Here is a 7,611-nt window from a genome sequence, read left to right as displayed (position 1 = left end):
GTTCTTTTTTCCAGCTCTGTAATGTTACTATGTCAGGAATTCTGTATAAGTGAAATCATACAGTTTGTGACTCCAGGAACTGGCTTTCTTTTTTCCTGTTGTAATTTTCTCAACATCCATCCAAAGGGCTGGTTGTTGCCTATATCAACACTTTAGTCCTGTTAATCACTGAGTTCCAGTCCCTGGTTTGGATGTCTCACAGTTTCTTTAACCACTTACGTACTGAAAGACATTTGGATTGTTTCCAGGTTTTGACTACTGCAAATACAATCACTACAAACACTCATGTACCAATATTTGTGTGAACAAAGTTTTTTATTTTTCTGAGATAAGTGCCTATGGCAAGGTTGATTATGGACAGAGTCTAGAGCATGTCTTTTACTCTTTTTTGTAGTTTTGTCTCGATGCCCAGTCTGTCCTTGGGTTTATATTTGTGTACCTTTGCTGCCCTTCCGTGAGGACACTAGCCAACAGGTGAGACAGTGCTAAGGACTTACAGAAGCAAAGACAGTGATGACTATGTTGTCCAATCCTTGAGGCAACCTGGACCAGGCAACTTTTAAGATGGCAGGAAGTGTGTTGTAGATGTATCAAGTGAGGCTGAGCACCTCACAATCAATTGTTCTCTTCCTTGTGACCACATATGGTTTTCTGTAATGGCCTCCATCTATTGCAAAGAGAAGCTTCTTTGATGGGGGTGAGAGCGTCACGTACCTGTGGGTGTAAAGAACGAGTATTTAGAGTACAGCTGGGAAGTATAGTGGTTTAGCGAACTGACAGTAGTAGGTTCTCTTCTGTGACCTTCCTAGCACAGGCAGCTGCTAGGCTTCCAGTACTAGGTTTTAGTTCCTTTACATTGAGTGGGTCTTAAGTACAATTAGACAGCTGTGGAGCGGTTGGTTACCACCAGGATATGAGTACCACTATTGCACCCTTAGGAACATCTTGCCATGCCAGTCATTGTTGTGGTAGGTAGGTTTCACAATTGGGTAGAATGTTTTCCTCCTTTGGCAGCTTGCATAGCACCTTCTGGTACTATGAAAGCTAGTCCTAGGAGGAGCGGGGGGTGGGGGGTGGGGTGGAGGGACTTTCAGGTCAGGTTCAGTTTGAATCCTCCAACTCCTGTGTCTGAATTGCATGATTTCTTCAGCAATAGGGACTTACCTTCTACTGGGAGCAAGTGACTACTCTAGCAGTAGGCTGGAGTCTCTTCAACTTCTTTGATTAATAACTCAAAAGGAAGTGTATATGAGTGCCTGTATATGGGTATGTTTAAAAGATCTCATTGAATTTCTTCCAGCTGGAGTTATAGATTGTATTTTTTATCATATCCGACCTCTTAGATTCCTCTGTAATGGCCCTTAGATGCCCCACCTTATCCTCTCCCAACTTCATGTCTACTTAAACAACAACAACAACAACAACTAATCCACTGTGCTTGGCTATAACTTCTCATATGTACATGCATGTAGAACCATCCACTGGACCCTATCCCTGAATAAAACTGGCTCCCCCTCCTCCAGCAGCCATCAACTGCAATAGCCTCTAAGGAGTCTGTGTGCCCTCCCTCAGCCATACTGGGGCATTGATTGGTTTGATCCTGTGGGTGTTTTGTGCAACCATAGCCTTATGTTCTTAGTGCATTGGTCCTGTCCTGTCTAGAAGACACTATCGCACAGAAGTCCTCTTGACCTGTTTCCTAACCCTTTCCATGCCTACTTCTGGGATGTCCCTGAGTACTGGAGGGAAAGAATGTGATATACAGGTGCCCTATTTGTGACCCAGGACTCCACAAACACTTATTCTCTGCACTTTGACCAGTTGAGAGTCCCTGCAGAAAAAAGCTTCTCTCTCAAGAATGGAGAGCTGTGCTAAACTCTGGGTGTAAAGGTAAGGATTTAGAAGGCAGTTTGCTATTGTGTCCACTTTGCAAAATAAAGTAGGCTTTCTCCTAAAGCCTGTCTATGGCTTTCCCAGTCATAGGTCTGGGTCAAGTTTACAGTAGCAGGGATGAGTTCTCTCCTGTGGAGTGGAACTTAAATCCAGTCAGAAAGTGGTTAGTTACCTCTTAATGTCTTGACTACAGATTCAATGCCATTAGCTGCCTTGCAGTATTGGCTACCTCTTCCCTGTTATCCATTAACTGTGAGCCCATATAAATCCATTTTCTTTACATTGTATTTGTAAGAATTTTGTCCTATCAATGAAAAAAACTGTGAATTCATTAATTCACCCTACTTCAATGTGTAGCTAAAGGTAAGTCCTGTCCTGAGCAGGGACACATTTAAGGCATCTGGGGCAGTGGGTCAGGAAGAGCAGTTTAAGGGGGGGCTAAATGCAGAATCACTGGCCTCCCCCTGAGGTTGGAGCTGCGTGGCCCTACAACCCAAGCCCAGAAGCCTTACTTTAGGCAGAGAGGGAAGGAAGTGAGAAGAGAGATGTAAGCAAGGAGGTTGTTCTGGCTTGCCCAGGCTAGCTCAACAGCTGCCTTCTTCACCATCACCCTAGTCATATCTCCAAGTTCTAGAAAGGGAAGGGGAAAAACAAAATCAATCTGGGTTTGAGAAATGCTTCCTTTAAAGCATGTAGTCGAATAGTCCCGCCAGCAGTCAGACAGAGCACATCTAAATGATTTAGCTGCGATAGCGCAGAGTTCATGGAGTGAGGAATTCCCATTCCCGGCTCTGAGAAGCTGGGAACTGAATAAAGCCAAGCTGATGTTTGGCAGTGCAGTGCCAAGGAGTCATTTGAGTTCCTATTTAAAGGCATATAACCTTATTTCAACTAAATTTCCCATGGTTTGAAGTAAGATATTCCAGGCTACAAAATATTCATTTCCACACATCATGAAACCATCTTATTAGAATGTTTCTATGCCACGGGCTTCGGTATCTATTTAGAACTGCAAGAGTAAATAATAATAATAATAATAATAATAATAATAATAATAATATCCTTTTCGGTGTTTTTTGGAGACAGGGTCTCCTTTAGAGCAGGATGACTTTGAACTCGCTATGAAACTGAAGTTAGCCTTAAACTCCAGACTCTCCCACCTCTGCCTCCCAAATGCTGAGACTGTGGTGTATGCTGACATGCCCAGCTCAATAATTAATACTTTCATGATAAATACTTTCCTGTGTTATAGCATTGAAATCTTCACAGAAACCGTGTGGGGGGGGTGGGGGGGGCAGTAATGTCATTGTCTCCAGTTTGCAAAGAAAAGATAGAGGCGAAGAAAGGTTAGGTCACTCGTTCAAAGTCACTTAGCTGGGGAGTGGAAACGGGCAGTTAATGCTTGCGTTTTGGCAAACCATGTGACTGCAAATATCTATCTCTCAAAGCTAGGTAATGTCGGCTGCTCAAATTCTAGGATGCAGAGCCTTATTCTGATCAGGGGTTGGTTGTCAGGCTCCAGCATGGGCTAGAAGGCTAGGGGTGTCGGGGTGACTGAGGTAGAGATATCTCTACTTAGTGCTTAGTCAGAGCCACGCCCCTTCTCAGACTGCGAAAACTTGAAGAGGCCCATAGCATGAGTGTGTTTAAGGGATCTCACTCCCAGTGCACAATGTTACAGGGGCAGCAAGAGAGGGACCAGAGCACCCATGGAAGGGGGCTTGGCTGAAAGGGCCAGATGCCTTAAGGTCACAGCTTGAGTGTGGAGTCAGCCTGGCCTCAGGAACTCTGGATACAGAGAGCTTCCAGCTCCCCTCCCCCAGCCCAGGACGCACTGTGGAGCCGTGGAGTCAATTCTGGCTCTGCGGTTATTCCCTTTATACTCCTGGCCCAGCCAGAATCCCTTCTTAACCTGGAGTCTTAATCACAGGGAGCAATTACACGAGAACAGAACAACAAATTGAGATCGATACCGACTCGACTGTCTACTGGAAGAAACAAAATTTATGATTCGGCTGGATTATGCTTACCCGCCCAAAATAGCAGTAATTCCAAGCAACCCCACCAACGAGGATCAATCAGGGCATTTTATTGCTTTGCTAAACCCTGCTTGCTGCCCACCCTCCAATGTCCGTTCATCTCGTTAGAACCCAATCTCCAAGGAAAATATTGCACTTGTTATCAAATTTTAGAAAGAGAATTTATGGCAGGGACAGATTGATTTAAAGCCTTCTTTTAAAGGCAAGCGGGAGGGTGGGGGGAAAGGTAAATTTTGCAGCCTCTTTTAGATTGGTTCTTTTGCTTATCTCTTCATTTTATGACATAATCTGTTGTAGCATTACCCAGGGTCCTCTGGGCTGAAGCTTCTGGCCCGGCCTTAGATAAGGGGGAGACATTGTCTGGGTGTAAAGTTTAAAGCCCGTGGCAAGGGCTCATTTTTCTCATTTCAAGCAAGGGAGAAAGGATATAAAATGAAAAGCAAGCAATCAATAAAGAAGAAAGATAGAGATCTTTCCAAAAAAAAAAGGAAAAAGAGAAATCCTCACCTCTCAGACTACTTTCCTAACTAAGTCTTTAAGGGGCGGATAATGAGTTCACACATCCTGTGGTTGGGCAGGGACTGGAGGGCAGGTCCCCAATGTTGGCGTAATCCACTCCCCTTTCCTCTCACATTCTGCACCGTGAACTTTTGCATTTTGTTGTCAAACTCAGCTCTCCTCACTCCTCTAGGCCAACCCTTCAAATGAGAGCAGATTGAATAATTACTTTTCTGGTAATAGATGGGAATTTTAGGGCTTTGTTCCAGCACAGTAGCACAGGCTCTGACCCTGTCCTGCTTGTGTGGACACTTCAATTCCCCGTGGCTCATGAGAGAATAAAAGAAAAGGTGAAAGTATTCTTTGGTTAATACTGAAGTTTATGATAGACTAGACTGATTTAATGGTTCTACAGTCACTCTGTTGTTTAAAAAAAATCAATATTTTCCTAGGAAAGAATATAGGCTGCCATAAATACACTCCCAGTTATATGAACCTTAGCCACAGAACTTACATACAGCAGAGGCCATAATGAGCGGTCAGGAAACAGCCCCCAAAGTATCATAGGAAACAGGGCAGTCCATAAAGATGTCTAAAGGACCTGTGTATGGCCTCGGTACCTTTGAGCCCAAGAGGTTTTTCTGTCACTTTTGGGAGATGAGGGTTCCTTGTGGAGTTCCTGTGCTCCTCATTCCAGAACAGCAAGGATAGGAATAAACTTGGAGTGTACCCTGAAGGCCAAGCACAGTGTTTGTAAGGAAAAAGGGGAGTCAGTAGCAATGCAAAGGTAGCCCAGAGTCATCAGATAGAGGCACAGACTTGCAGCGGAATGACTGGTTGACATCGACAGTATGCTAAGCAAAAGAAGACAGGTACAGAAACAATAATGTGGCATGTCCTCTGACAAGTGATTAATCAGTCTTCTCCTATTTAAAAGGTTTTCCAAGAGGAGAGGAGACAGCTGGGTTGTACACATCAGTAAACGGAGATAGAGGGTGAAATGCTGGTTACCAGGGCCTGGATGACAGTAAGGGAATGAGGGGAATCCAGGTCAGAGGACACAAACAGCAAATGAGTAGAATGAGCAAGCTGAAAGATCCAAGAACAATAGGAAAATAACAGTGTATTGTATTCAGGACTTTTATTAAGTGAATAGATTATCAGGCAGAGAATGGGGGAGAATGGGAGATGGTGGGCATGGTAATTTATTTATCCACTGTGGTTATTTTGCTAAATACATATCTTATAACATTATACTACATGTGTGTATGCCTTAACTATATACAACATGATTTAGTTTGTGAAAGATTCAGTCCTCTGCTTTCCTGTGTGGCTTTGTACCAGGCATATACTCCTGTTTCATGACAGAAGAAACTGAAGCTAAAGGTTACTTACATCAACTAATACACCGAGTTGTGAGTATAGAGGAAGGTTGGTGCTAGACATGTGCCATTGATTTTGGCTGTCCAGCAACTAACCTAGCATCTAACATTTGATGTTTCTGGGGGCTTCTATTTCTCAGAGCTCCTTTTTTGCTGTGAACTCTGACAGGGTTATGTGTTACCAGCCTCCTTTGCAGGTAGGGCGTTCTAGTCAGGTGTGGTCAAACACACCTCGCCGACATTTCACTCAGGAGCTCAACAGTGACACAAGAAATCAGAATATTTAGGGAACTTACGGGAGCTCTTTTCAATGATGGGAGATAAAGACATCTGTGGAAAAGGTAGGTGAACTCCTTTGCTCACAGGAGAAGGCAAGTGTGTGGAGAATCACTCAACAGGCAAGTGGACAAGGGTTCTCCTTGTGGAGGTACACTGGCTGTTTTCCTGAGCAATGGTGTTGCTTGCACAATAGAGCTGTGGAACATTCCTGGAGCAGAGAGTTGGGGATCTTGGGGCTGTAGGGGATCCTGATCACTGCCCATGACATGCACTACCCTCATGAATCTCTGACCTGTGATAACAGAGATTGGTGCTAAGTCCAAGATATGGAATCTTCAACAATACCTCACGATCGCTGGATAGTAAATGGGTCAGACTTGGGTGCTAAACTTTGTCACTATAAAAGAATGCCTGAGAAAAGAGGTAGGGCTGATTTAGGCTCATCATTTCAGAGACGTCAGTCATGGTGGGCTTGTTCTGGGTCTCTGGGTGTGTGGCAAGGTAGAATGTGGTGGTGAAGAAGCGTAGCGGAGGAAAACCTTTACCTCACAGTCATCAGGAAGCAGAGTAGGCTGTGCCTGCAGGAGAAAACAAAGCCTCCTTCTTTCCCACTCTTTATGACATTTGACTCCCAGCCCATACGGACAGTTCTGCCCACATTCAGGCTAAGTCTTCCCTCCTTGGATAATCCTTTCTGGAAATGTGTCCCTAAGCAATCCTCTAGACACATCAACTCTCAAAATGACCATCGAGATTGCTTATCACAGCTGGAGTCTTTGTGTCCTAGAGGGGACAATGACTCCAGACAAGATACTTCGTGTATTTGAGGATCACACTGCCTTCCTACCCACAGAGTGTTTGTCAATCTTACCATATGAGGCCTAGCAGGAAAGTCCTCTGGCATCTCCTCAGATGCAAGGATCCACTTTAGATAAACAGAATTTGACTGTGTACACAAGACCCTGGGGAAATGACATTTAGATTCCACCCAAGGGATACTGACACTCTTTAATCTGAGCCCCATATCCACTGACACTGCAAACAGTGGCCAGTGGTCACCACTGTGGCCACCACCCACCGTACCCACATGGAGGTGACTTGCAGGAATACTGGTGACTTGGAGGAAAACCTGCAAAGATCAGAAACCTATTACATCCCTGAGGATTTTCATGTGCTGAAGGGGTGGGGGTGGGTTTGGGGGTGAATCCAGCCAGACCCAGTGAGATAGCTTTAGTGGATAAGAGTCACCAGTATTCATGTCCTTGCAATGTACTTAATAGTGCTTGCTACTTTCCCCTCATTGGGCCTAATTCATATGATACTCAAGTGCAAACATCCGGATTCCAGGTGCCAGAAAGTGCTCCCATTCTGCTTCTTGCTGTGAGGGATGTGAACGGAGCAGTGAACTTATCATATCTTTAACATTTCTAAACACAATTTTCAACAGCAAGGCTGTCTTTAAACACCTCCACAAGGTGTTTACACAACCCTGATTGTATCTTCCCTTACTTCAGTTGTTA

General features: G+C 44.4%; 1 long non-coding RNA gene across 1 annotated transcript; it reads right to left on the bottom strand.

Moving 5' to 3' along the window:
- Positions 1-361: 361 nt before the first annotated feature.
- LOC143267184 (uncharacterized) lies at positions 362-5,466 on the bottom strand. Its single transcript, XR_013042098.1, has 3 exons — positions 4,440-5,466; positions 2,406-2,523; positions 362-714 (listed from the first exon to the last, which is right to left on the bottom strand). It is a non-coding gene; the product is annotated as an uncharacterized LOC143267184 (long non-coding RNA).
- Positions 5,467-7,611: the final 2,145 nt, after the last annotated feature.

This window comes from Peromyscus maniculatus, chromosome 9 (assembly GCF_049852395.1).
Source record: "Peromyscus maniculatus bairdii isolate BWxNUB_F1_BW_parent chromosome 9, HU_Pman_BW_mat_3.1, whole genome shotgun sequence".
Taxonomy (NCBI): Eukaryota; Metazoa; Chordata; class Mammalia; order Rodentia; family Cricetidae; genus Peromyscus; species Peromyscus maniculatus.
The sequence above is the reverse complement of the archived record's forward strand: the minus strand, read 5'-3'. Positions and strand labels throughout refer to the sequence as shown.